Source organism: Apteryx mantelli, chromosome 3 (assembly GCF_036417845.1).
Source record: "Apteryx mantelli isolate bAptMan1 chromosome 3, bAptMan1.hap1, whole genome shotgun sequence".
In the NCBI taxonomy this organism is placed as follows: domain Eukaryota; kingdom Metazoa; phylum Chordata; class Aves; order Apterygiformes; family Apterygidae; genus Apteryx; species Apteryx mantelli.
Genome location: NC_089980.1, coordinates 74,981,207 through 74,993,901, shown reverse-complemented (window position 1 = coordinate 74,993,901; position 12,695 = coordinate 74,981,207).

Here is a 12,695-nt window from a genome sequence, read left to right as displayed (position 1 = left end):
TTACTCACAGAATCACAGAATCGCTGAGGTTGGAAGGGACCTCTGGAGATCATCTAGTCCAACCCCCCTGCTCAAGCAGGGTCACCTAGAGCATATTGCACAGGATTGCATCCAGGCGGGTTTTGAATATCTCCAGAGAAGGAGACCCCGCAACCTCTCTGGGCAACCTGTTCCAGTGCTCTGTCATCCTCACAGTGAAGAAGTTTTTCCTCATGTTCAGATGGAAGCGTCTGTGTTTCAGTTTGTGCCCGTTGCCTCGCGTCCTGTCGCTGGGCACCACTGAAAAGAGTCTGGTCCCATCCTCTCGACACCCTCCCTTAAGATACTTGTACATGTTAATAAGATCTCCTCTCAGCCTTCTCTTCTCCAGGCTCAACAGGCCCAGCTCTCTCAGCCTTTCCTCATAAGAGAGATGCTCCAGTCCCCTAATCATCTTTGTAGCCCTTCGCTGCACTTGCTCCACTAGTGCCACATCCCTCTTGTACTCATGTAAGTAGTTTTAGTGATTGCTGAGAAATTGTATTGGGATATTTGGAATACATTTGTATAAAATGAAAGCTAATCAGAACTTATTCCTGAATCACTAACTTAACAGTTTAATTTGGAGTCAGTCCCAAATTTACACACTCTTTTTTGTTCCCCTCATTCTTCTTGAGTTAGAAGGTTAGAATACAGAGAATGAGAATGAGAAGGCATGTGGAAAGGTATGCTACTGATAGCAAAACTTTTCCACTGACAGGTACTTGGGGTTGTTATTCATGATAATGTGCTACAATTATTTAAAGTAAATTTGGTGCCAGATATGTAGAAGAATTTCAAGTCTGGAGTAGCCATGGGTTGAAAACCTGTTTTCACCACTCACATTAACAAACTTTGCAGAGTTGTATATCAGCTGGACCTGATGGGGGTAGGTGATTTAAACTTTGTTCTTTCAGATTTATGAGTTTTTGTGCTATAGCTAAAATTTAGGTTAAGGTTACAGTTAATGTTTGCAGGCGTTATGCTGCCAGGCTAAGATGAGGAAAATGATTTAAGTTATATTAAGAGAATGAAAAGGTAGGTGTTGCTGGACTAAAGTGGAAGCTAAAATTTTCTGAGATACTAGGTTTAATTATCAAGACACCAGGAGTGAAGAGAGAATTGAAGATTTTGTGTGTGTTTGTTTTTTTTCCCCACCTGTAATTAAAGTTGATAAAAAATTTGGTCGTAGGGTTAGAGTTCAGAACAGGACATACTGAAGAGCTGTCTGGATCTTGCAGTGACCAGGAGGCTAATATGAATAGCAGTGAAATGGTGTAGTAGTTTATTCAGTACTTAGTGGTTGCTGCTTTGTGATTAAGGCTGAGATTAGTGTTGGGGTTAGGGCTGTGGATATCGGGGGCTAGTTTATTGTTGGATCTTGCAAGTCCCAAGTGATGCTAGGAAAAAGGGAGCTGTGCTGAGTAAACTCAGTATTATTTTGAGTTAGTGCTACTTCTAGAGAAATGGATAAAACTAGAGGGTCTTTTTTCTTTTTTTTTTTTTGAGATGCAGGATTTCAAGGTCTGAAAAGCTTGTTTTATTATTCATTTTTGTAAGGACAGGGCAGTAGGAAGTACTCGTTCTAGATGGTTTTTGTTACAATCCTGAAGTTCAACCCTAGCTCCTCTTTTAACTCCATAATTAATTAAATTTCATTTATAAAAATAATAGAGTTAACTATGAGCCATTGTTTCCTTGGTTCCAGCCCCTACCATCAACCCCTCAATTTATATATGTTGGGTATGTTGGGGTTATATTACTGGTTCTTCAGCTTTGTTCCATTCAACCTTACATAAGCTCAAATACCATATCCATATCAGAGCTATTGCCTGTCATTTCTTGCCGGCTTCTGTCAGTTTCCTTCTCCTGCAGACCTTGCAGGATTGAGTGGTGAAGTAATATTATTTCGAATCCTAGCACATCTATAACCATAACTGAGAGACTCACATTTTCCTTAACACATACACACCTACCAAATCTGTGAAACAGTGCAGTCTTTGAAGAGTCTGTTAGTAAAACCAGATATGCAGCCTTTGCTGTCTTGGACTTTAATTTCAAAGCAAACCATAGATCCAACCTTAAATCAAGCACAGAAACTACACCTCCCCAATAACCAGCAATATTTTCATAAAAAATGAGCCTTGTCCCTACATTTTCATATCCTGCAAGATGTAGGCATAAAATTATAATCTTTAGTTTTGCTCTGCCAGAATCAACCCCCAAAACTAATGCTCAACTTCACCTTAAAACCTATCCCTCAAGCTATACTATCTCAAGGACCTGTGTTAAACCTTTCACTGTTGCTGAATTACCCATAATCCTAGCATTTAACGTATCATATGTGGCACATAAAATCCACAAGATTAAGGCAGTAGCGCCTGCTGGCTCTAGCCTTCATTATAGCTCTACAGGCTGCACTGAATTAAAAAAATCTCTTCAGTCTCTGCAAACCCTCACCCTGGTACTAATCCTAATCCTCGGTTTATGTTTTTTTCTGGATCCCACTGAGCTGACAGCATTATGATGAAGGCTATTTGTTGCCAGCTGGGACTCTTCATTGTGGTCAATGTTGTTGCTGAATGTATGTTCCATGCTGATTTTATTCTGAAGCCAATCTGTATACTTGTCTATGTTAAAGGCTGTGTTTGGAGTTGGGATTAGAGTTGAATCTATGATAAAGGACAGGAGGTGTGGACTCTAAAGGCTGGAGTTAGGATTGGGGATAAGAGATGCTGATGCCTTTTTTGCTCTTCTGCTGAGACAGTAAAGCTAGGATGAGGGTGGTGCCAGATAGGATGCAGCATCCGTGAAGAAAAGCAACTTTTCACTCCCTGCTTATGTGAACCTAGCCCAGATTCGAACTTTAGTCCCCAGCATAGCCAAGATACCTACAATAGCCCCAGAACTAAATAGAAATCCATCCATCCTCCTATATTTGAGGATCTACCTAGAGCCACCAAAAAAATCTTCAGCTCTTTGTGTCCCTAATCTTAACACTGTAGCTGAGACATCTACAGTGACTTCTGAGCTAATCATAGGCAGGTGTCCTGGATGGCCTTGGCCTAACACAATTAAACAAGCAGCGACAGCTCTTCAGCATTTCTTCTTCAGCTTTCTATTCTTAGTATATCTCTATCCTTGGTGGTACTCAAAACTTGACTAAATAGGACCTTGAACATACCTGATCTTGCTTTGAAGTTGGCCTTGCTTTGAACAGGAGGTTGGACCAGATAACCAGAGATCCCCTCCAACCTAAATTATGTGACGCTGTGACAGTTCTAGTGCTAGCCTTTAAGGTAGCCAAGACACTTCTAATGGTCTCAGGGCTAGTCATAAGCTAGACATCCTGGTCAGCAGCAGCCTTTATTTTAGCATTGTGGTCCCAGCAAGTTCCAGCAAAGAATAGAAACTTTCTATGCCCCGTCTTCCATCCTAACTGTAAACTTTTACATCTGTGGCCTAGCAGGATTCAGGAAAAAAAAAAAACTAGAATTTTTTTCCAGAATTTATGTGTCCCAAACTGAAGCTCTAATCCAAATCCTAACCCCAACCTTCAATACAGAGAACATGTCAAAATGGTCCCCCAAAAGCGAATACTGTTTTCTGATTATTGCAATATGTTTATTCTGTTTGACTAGTCTTACTATACCTCCAGGGCTTGTTTAGGATCCAGCAGAAAAGATACCCCTTCAAAACCTTTTTTCCTGAACCTGAACACCAATACCAATCCTAACACTTTGGTACAGTCAGGAAACTCTATTAAAGTGTCAAGAGATTTAAGAATAGCCTCATAAGTATTTGCAAGCCAGTCATCTAAACTCCTACCCATAAAACACCATTATTAACAAGCCCTAGTCCTAACTTTATCCTTGGCTTTTAATGCAGCTGAGAAACCTGCTGAAACCTACCTCAGCTCTTGCAGCAACTAACATTCTTGCACTCTTGCCAGTGTACATCAATGCTCTCTGAGTTAAAAAAAAACAAACAAACAAACATTTTTTCTCTTAATGATTTTGATTTTTCTGTAGGGTGATGAGTATAGTGAAAGAATTGTCAAAACATTCAGGGACTGTTTTTACCCTCTGTATGCAGTAATTAGCTAGTATTCTAAATAACTTAGAGTTGTTCCCTATTTGCATACTATATCATGGGCATCTTGTGGGTTTACTAGTTTTCTTATTTCAATAGCTTTCTCAGGGAATTATAGTTGTACAGTGATATACCTGTGGTAAGGATGTTTGTCTCTTATTAAAGCAACGCAAACTTGCATCTTTTAGAATGTCTTAGCTTCTCACTGTAGAAGGACTGAAAGGTAACCTCAGATGCATTATCAAGGACAGCAGAACATTCTGTCCTTTGAATTTGACAGTGACTGCTGCTTTATTGGCTGTACTGAATATAATAATCTTTGACTTTTGCTAACACCTGGTTACCACAGCATTGTTAAGAGAGTGCTACTTGGCCCAGTTCAAAACTGTCAAGGGCCATGGTAACAATTGAACAATGTGGGCAGATGCATGTGAGACCTCAGACCTTATTTAGTTTACTGGTATAATTGCAGCTATTACTCAGGATCTGGGATTAGACCACTTGAGGATGGGGCCTGGTTTCTGCTCCAAACTTCTTACCATATCTCTGTTTCTGCCACTTCTGGACTTTAGCTTCTAACTGTGGCCTAAATATAGGTGTCTGATACTATTTGAAATAACCCTTGACATCCTGCTTGGCCTCCAGCTCCATAAGGATATATAAGACCTCCAGAAAGATACATGGGTCCACCATATGTCCTATATCACATCCATGTATGTCTTAATTACCTTAGGACCGTTTTAAATGGCAGAGGATGCCTTTGTGTTAGCAACTCCAGTCAGTATGGTCAGTGGAGCCCAGAGAACAGCTAAACTCATGAACCACTAGATGTCTACTTTAGGATGGGCTGAATCACTACTTAGCTGCCTTTGAGTAGGTCTCTGGGTTTATTATGGGAGTTTAGATGCCTGTATGTAGGCAGCTAAATATTACTGATCTTGAACTGAATCCTGATTCTCTCTGTTAAATTTATTTGTTTTCTATTTTGGATGTCTGATATTCTCTCAGCATTTCAGAAGTATGTTCTAATCAGCGGTCAAATATGGGTTGTTGTTTTAACCCTAGAGTAGTTACTATACCTCCACAGGCTGTGCTTAACTAACTTGGAACTGAACTGCACTACCTTTTCCAGTGCTTTGTTAGAGCTTTTGCTGACACTTCTGCTGATGCAGCTGTACCTAGGATTGTGACTAGTAGCCCTATACCCAGTGTGTCAGCCATGGTGTGACAACCTGTGCTGAAAACTAGGTGTTTTCTTAAGAATCCATTATAGGAGAGTGGTGAAGACAGACTCCCAAAAGCTTTCCACATACCATGTTCTGCTGTAACCTTAGAGCTCCCTTGCAAAGGTTCTTAGTTACCTGGTATAAAAATGCTGCACAAGCACTGTCCTCTCCCGTAAACATAAGGCTACACACTGCACGTATGTAGATATTCTATGGCAGTCTGCAATGTGATCTCAGTGAAGCCCTTATCCTAGTGTCTGTCTCCAGGAGACATTTTATATGGATCAGCATGTTTTGCCACTCACCAGTTCTCTAACAGAATCATTGCCATATTACACAAATTAGTTTTGCTAATTTGTAAGGCGTACTAACTGAGAATTAATAAATGCCAGCCCCTAAAATTTTTAACTCTTCAGCCAGGACTCAGTTGGCAGCAACAACAGCTGGGTTCATATTTTACGATTCAGTAATAAACACTGCCTCAACCTCCCCAGCCAGAAACCTGAGAGAATTAAATCAAATGCTCACATGAACAAGTTAGCTCAGCAAAGAATATTTTTTGAAGGGAGGAAAGAGGTAGGGCAGTAGAGAGGTAGACTACATAACATAAAATACCTAATTATTCTTTCCTAGAGTGTACCTATTACTCTTTCCTAGTTTCAGGGTAAGGGAAGGGTTAGGTGGCTAGCTGGTTCTCACTTCCAAAATGACCATCTCACTCATACTTAGTCAAACTTTAGGGTGATCTCTGCTTATATCCCTGCTGGTAGCAAGAACTGATCCATACTACTGGTCTTGCTCCACCAGTGATGCTGGTTGTAATACTAATGCTAGTCCACTGAAGCTTTGTTAAAAGCTATGTTCTTTTCTTATTTCTATTCTTTTTTTAAGCAAAATTGCAGAGTATTTAGGTTTGCATCCCAGGGCTACAAGCCTTACAATTAATAGTTTTCCTCCATTTCATAACATTCTTTTCTTTTAACAGTACTCCCAAATGTGACAAAATAACATATAAATTGAATATGTTTCCAGCCTCTCCTCTTTTCTTGTACCTTTTGTCCATCCTATATCAAAAAAGTGTTTCTTCTGGGTTTTGCCTTCCAGTATTCTAGAAGAAGAAAGGCTTCTGCTTTCTTCTTTACGCCTCAGCCATCTGGTTAGCAGTAGGCCCTGAAGGAAATCTGGGGTTTGGTTAAGGTTGAAATTAATTGCAGGTTTGTGAATGAGAGAATTAAAGCACTTGTTTTATTGTGGATGGCTATGGATGACCTTCAAGACTATGTTGAAGCTGAAGCCAGAAGGGTCAAGAGACTGGCATATAGGTCTTTAGTTTATCACTGCAGCCTTAAAGGTACCTAGCAATAAATCTAACAGTCCCACCCTGGCTCTGGCTTCTGCTAAGCCTATCACTGGCCCATAGCCCAAAAGACTGTTATGGTTACTTCTGAATTAGTAAGCAGCTTCTTACTTAGGGTATGGTTGGGGATAGTTCCAGTACAAGGTCTAGGCTCTATGAAGTCAAGTGGTTATGGTTATTTCTGTGGTGGGTATTTGTCCCTAGGTTATTGTTTAAGCCAAGTTATAGGATAGTGATAACTGTAGATAATGGGCTAAAGTGATTTAGTGCTGGGTATCTTTAGACTTACTGGTCTAACGTGAGTGCCAGGTGTAGCAGGCACCATTGGCATTTTGTTAATTCTGAGCTCTATATAAGTCCCAAGGAGATAGATATGGGTTAGATTAATGTTTTCCTTATGGTTAGGAATGGGGCATGATTACTAAGATCTACCTTTACTGCTGGATCATGCAAGTCCCGTACACCTAGAATTGAGGGTTCAGTGCAACAAAGGAACATTTCTTTGGATTAATTCCTTGCATTTTATGACTATTTGATAGGCAGGTAGGCTGAAGTTAGTTTTGAAATTGGATTATGGTTCTAATTATTGTGAGCTGACAGTGTATGTTCATTGCTGGATACCCTAAAGCCCACAGGGCTGTGATAAGTTTGGTTGCCATACTGTGAAATTACTTGGATGTTAAAGCTATGATTGTAATTGTCATTTGGTTTGTGATGTAGGACTGAAAAAGTTGAAGAGGTAGGTTTATTCCTATACGTTATATGGGTTACAGTGCCAGAATGAGGACTAATACAGACCAGGATGAACAAACAAGGGTTTTTTGGCAGGGGTAGGCTCTTTATTTAAACTTGAATCTGGGTTTACAGGTGAGGTTAGGGTTAGAGCTGAGGAGAGTAGAGGCTGAAGAACCTCTGTCAGATGAAGGCCCAGGTGATGGGGTACACAATTTAGGATAGGTCCTGTAAAGAGCTGGAGGTGCTTTGTTTTTGTTAAGGCTAAGGTTAGGGATATAGTTTCAGACAGCGTGGACAGCTGAGTTGCATGTAAGGATAGAAGAGATTTGTATATTGCTGGATTCTAACACAGTGAGTTGCAGGAGAAGAGCTGGTGCCATCAGGAAGGAAAGATTTCTGATCAATCATCAGCATGCATAAGTTGCTTCTCCAGCTTTAAAGGTTAAAGCTATAGTTAGTGTTCAGTTTGGGGCAACAGGCACTAAAGATCTAATTGGAATTTTTTGGCTCGAGTTTGTAAAGTCTGCAGGACAAGACAAAGGGCCAGTCAGCAAAAGAAGATGGCTTATGTCATATTGCTTTGTCAGTATGAGTCAGTGATGCTTAATTAAGCCAGAGTTGTGATCGGGTGTAGATTTTGGGAGTGAAAAATGAGCTGTGCTGCTGGATATTCCCATGGCCACACTGCTAGGGAGAGGGCGGTGGCGACAGGTTTGGATGGTGTATGGTCTGGTGTGAATCACTTGCTTGCAGATGAGGGAAGGGACTTAGGCTTTTGGATGCAAGGGGAATTTAAGGAAGGATTTTTGGAAGCAAAGAATCGCTTTTTTGTTGTTCATGTTGTGGTTAGTGTATGGTTGAGATGGAAGGGACAAAAAAGCTGATGGTGTTGCTGGAGCCTGTAGGCCTGTAATTTAGGAAGAGGGCTTTCTGGGGAAGACTTACAGCTAATTATGTGGGAGAGGTAGCTCATGTCACTATAGTAAAGCTTTTAGGTTATGGTTAGGGTTTTCTAGTAGTTGCGACAGCAGAAAATGAAGACTGTATTGTTGGATCTGGCAAGTCTGGCTTGTGTAAAGTGACGCTGAAAGGCTAAAATACAAAGTGATTAATCTTTTACAGTGACTTCTAAAGAGTGGTCTCCATTTTTAAATTATGCTTCTTGTAAGAATTAGGATTGAGGTTAAGTGAACATCCTCTGTGGCTCACAGCAGTTAGATGAGGTTTGGTGCCTACCATATAAAATCAGTTCCAGGGTGAGTAGGGTTTTAATTAGTAGAAGAGTAAGTGTTGGGGCTATTGTCAGATCTTCTGACAGCAAGGCTGTCATACATATTGAAAGGTAAGATCATGCAAATCCCCCAGAGTTTAAATGAAAGCTGGGCCTGGCAGAGTGAGTGTCAAATGGCAGTTAGGAGGCTGGGTTTTGATTAATTCAAAACAGTCATTTTTAATTGTTAGCAGAGAAGCATGATTTTGTGGTGTTAAAGATTTGGTCTGGCAACAACAATAATGAGCTGCAAGGCCTTCTAGATAAAGCTGGCATTAGAAATCAACGAGTTTTCCTAATACTAATATGAACTTGTGTAAAGTTTCTAGAAATACTTGTTTTGTAAGAAAGTCTGCAGGAGTCCTGTGGCCATTACCTAATACTTTTACAGTCTCAGTTCTATAGGTGAATAGTGGTCAGGCCAGTTTTCCATGTTGGAGGAGAATTCTGTCTCACCTCTTCAATTGGCTGGTTTATTTGGATGGTTTTTTGGTAATATGTGGAAGGAAACGCTTCAGCTCTTAGCAGTTAAGTTATCCAAAACAGATACAGGGTATTCTATGACAAAACCAAGAATATAAGTCTATGTTAAATTTGATACCTTGAACCTGACATGGTTAAAAATCACCAATTCAAAGCTACTGTAAACCAAGATTTGACATGCTGATCCAAGAGAGATTTTTTCCATGTTTCTTCCAATGAAGTCCTATGTCCTATAGTCCTATCTATATACTTTGCATGGTATATAACATAATTGCTGATATTAAGCAGTTCTTAAAGTTACTAATGACACTTTCATTACAGCTCAAAATGTTTCAATGTGTATTCCAAAGTTAGTAGCACAAATTTCCTTTGTTGCGTTTCCTGACAGTGGAATTTTTTGGAAAAGATTTAGACTCCACTCATTGTTGCAAAGGCAATGGAAATTGGAATGGCATCTAGGAAATCCAGCCTGTGAACTTTGACTGCCCAAAAAGTAATAGAATAAGTTTTGTCTGTGCTTTGATGCCCTTTGGAACACACCAAAGGAAAAAAAACCATATTCCAAATAAAATGCAGCCTGCCCAAAAGCATACACAAATGTGCAAATCCTGTTCTGCTGAAAAGAGAAAAACACAACTTTTGAAAAAGATATAGCAGTAATATGGATGCAGGGAATTTCATTCTTTCTTCAATGGATTGAAAAGTCTGTGCTCCACGGGTTCACCTGATTTTTCAGCTGATGGGGCTTGTATACAGAAGGCTTCCAATTACTTATCTTGCATTTGCTATGTATGGAAACTAGAAAGGGACCTGCACAATGATGACATGTTGTAGTGTACAGTCAGAGATTGCCAAAAAGCTTGCAAATATCATATGTATTCTGAAAATCCTGCAGGAGTTCCAGAATGATGAAGAATGGATCAACGTTCTTGTCAGAGCCTGACTTTCAACAAAAAGGTAAAATCTGTCACTTGCAGGGAAGAACCTCTAGATGTCACTCAAATGTAAAAAATAGAAATAGGATTTGGAGTTGGGCAATTCACACAGATCTAAAGATGCAATGATATTTTGACAGAATTTTTAATTGTTTAAGAGGTTTCCACAGTGGATTATTTTGTCTTGATAGTCAAATGTAATTCAGTTTCTGTTACTGGCTATTCTGAGCAAGCAGTTGGATTGTTCGACATAAGTTGAAGCTTGTGTAATTTGTATGGCAGCTCATAGAAGAATTTTTAGTGATACAAGAAAGAAAGAAATGTCACAAAAATGACTGTAAAGTGAAGCAGTAACAATAATAAATTTAGAGGTTAGTTGTGCAAGATGCTTAGCATCCTGAGCTCAATGTACATTGCATGCCAAATTTCTTGTGCTATGAAATTAAGTCATAAAGTCTGTTTTGGAAAGCTGGTGTCCCCCTAATGTGCAGATATTGACAGTATAAACTTCTATACATGCTTACATAGCAGTTCGAGTTTCTACAGCCTTTTCCCAAAAAGCTTCAACTGTTGGAAGTGAGATTTCCATGTTAGTTCCATCGTTGATTTATCCCCTATTCCTAAAGTTAGTGACTTTAGTTCAGAGAAATACATAGGTGTGTACTTTTACAGAATCACAGAATGGTTGAGGTTGGAAGGGACCTCTGGAGATCATCTAGTCCAACCCCCCTGCTCAAGCAGGGTCACCTAGAGCACATTGCACAGGATCGCATCCAGGCGCGTTTTGAATATCTCCAGAGAAGGAGACCCCGCAACCTCTCTGGGCAACCTGTTCCAGTGCTCTGTCACCCTCACAGTGAAGAAGTTTTTCCTCATGTTCAGATGGAACTGTCTGTGTTTCAGTTTGTGCCCGTTGCCTCGCGTCCTGTCGCTGGGCACCACTGAAAAGAGTCTGGTCCCATCCTCTCGACACCCTCCCTTCAGATAGTTGTACACGTTGATAAGATCTCCTCTCAGCCTTCTCTTCTCCAGGCTCAACAGGCCCAGCTCTCTCAGCCTTTCCTCATAAGAGAGATGCTCCAGTCCCCTAATCATCTTTGTAGCCCTTCGCTGGACTTGCTCCAGTAGTGCCACATCCCTCTTGTACTGGGGAGCCCAGAACTGGACGCAGTACTCCAGATGGGGCCTCCCCAGGGCTGAGTAGAGGGGGAGAATCACCTCCCTCGACCTGCTGGCAACACTCTTCCTGATGCACCCCAGGATCCCATTGGCCTTCTTGGCCACCAGGGCACATTGCTGCCTCATGCTTAACTTCATGTCCACTAGCACTCCCAGGTCCTTCTCTGCAGACCTGCTTTCCAGCGAGTCAACTCCCAACCTGTACTGGTGCCTGGGGTTATTCCTCCCTAGGTGCAGGACCCTGCACTTGCCTTTGTTGAACTTCATGAGGTTCCTCTCCGCCCACCTCTCCAGCCTGTCCAGGTCTCTTTGAATGGCAGCACAGCCCTCTGGCGTATCAGCCACTCCTCCCTGTTTGGTATCATCAGCAAACTTGCTGAGGGTGCACTCTGTCCCTTCATCCAGGTCATAACTTTATTTAGTCCCATCTCAGAAGAGAGCGCTTTCAGGTGTTTAAGAATGTCCTTCATCCTCTTTGACTTTGTTGAGCCATAATTATGGTCTTAAATTAAAGTGTTTTCCTGAGTAGTGACAAGAAACAATTATTGCAATGGATTTTTTTTTTCTTCTCTTTTCACCATATTGTGGATGACTCTATTACCAAAGCTAAAATTTCTATAATGCAGAAGTCTTACTTCACAATTCACTACATTTTTTATTTATAGGCTGCTTTCGAAACAAAAATTTCTTGTAATAAAATGCAAAGAAACGTCTGAAGAAATCTATTTTTGGTCTCTTTAAAGAGGTTTCTAGTTTATGACTTTGAAATGATTTAAGAAATTCAGTCCTTGGTTGTCATATTAGTGGAGGGACTTGGTGTTAATAGGAAATGTAAGATTCCTAAATTTCTAATCACTAATTTTATTTTCATTTTGAATGGGCTGATATTAATAGGAGGCTCACATCCACACTCCCTCTTATCTCAGATTGCGTACCAATATGTTAAATATAACATATTTATATAATATTTATAATAATGTGTTATATTTACAACATGAGAAAAAGAGTGAGATAAACCCATTTTGTTTAACTGCCAGATAATTAGGATTCAGAAGCTGTAGGTTCAAGTTGTCTTTACAGACAATGAGATCCTGACCCCACTGAAAAGAAAGAAGTTTGGCTATTGATTTCAGTAGGACTAGTGTTTTTTCAGCAGTGTCTACAGCGGTATAGCTAAATCTGTACTGATTTTTTCATGTCTTCAGTACAAGTACGCTATAATTCTTGTTTTTTAAAGCAAGATATCATCAGGCAAACTATTATCTTCATGTAAAGCTGCAGGCAGCTTGCCGCAGGATGGCGGTGTAGCAGCACATCATGAAGTCTAATATCTCTGAAGTATTTTGGCTATTGGAGCTAGAATTTGCCTGCAACTAAGTGCAGCATTATTGCTTTTGAAC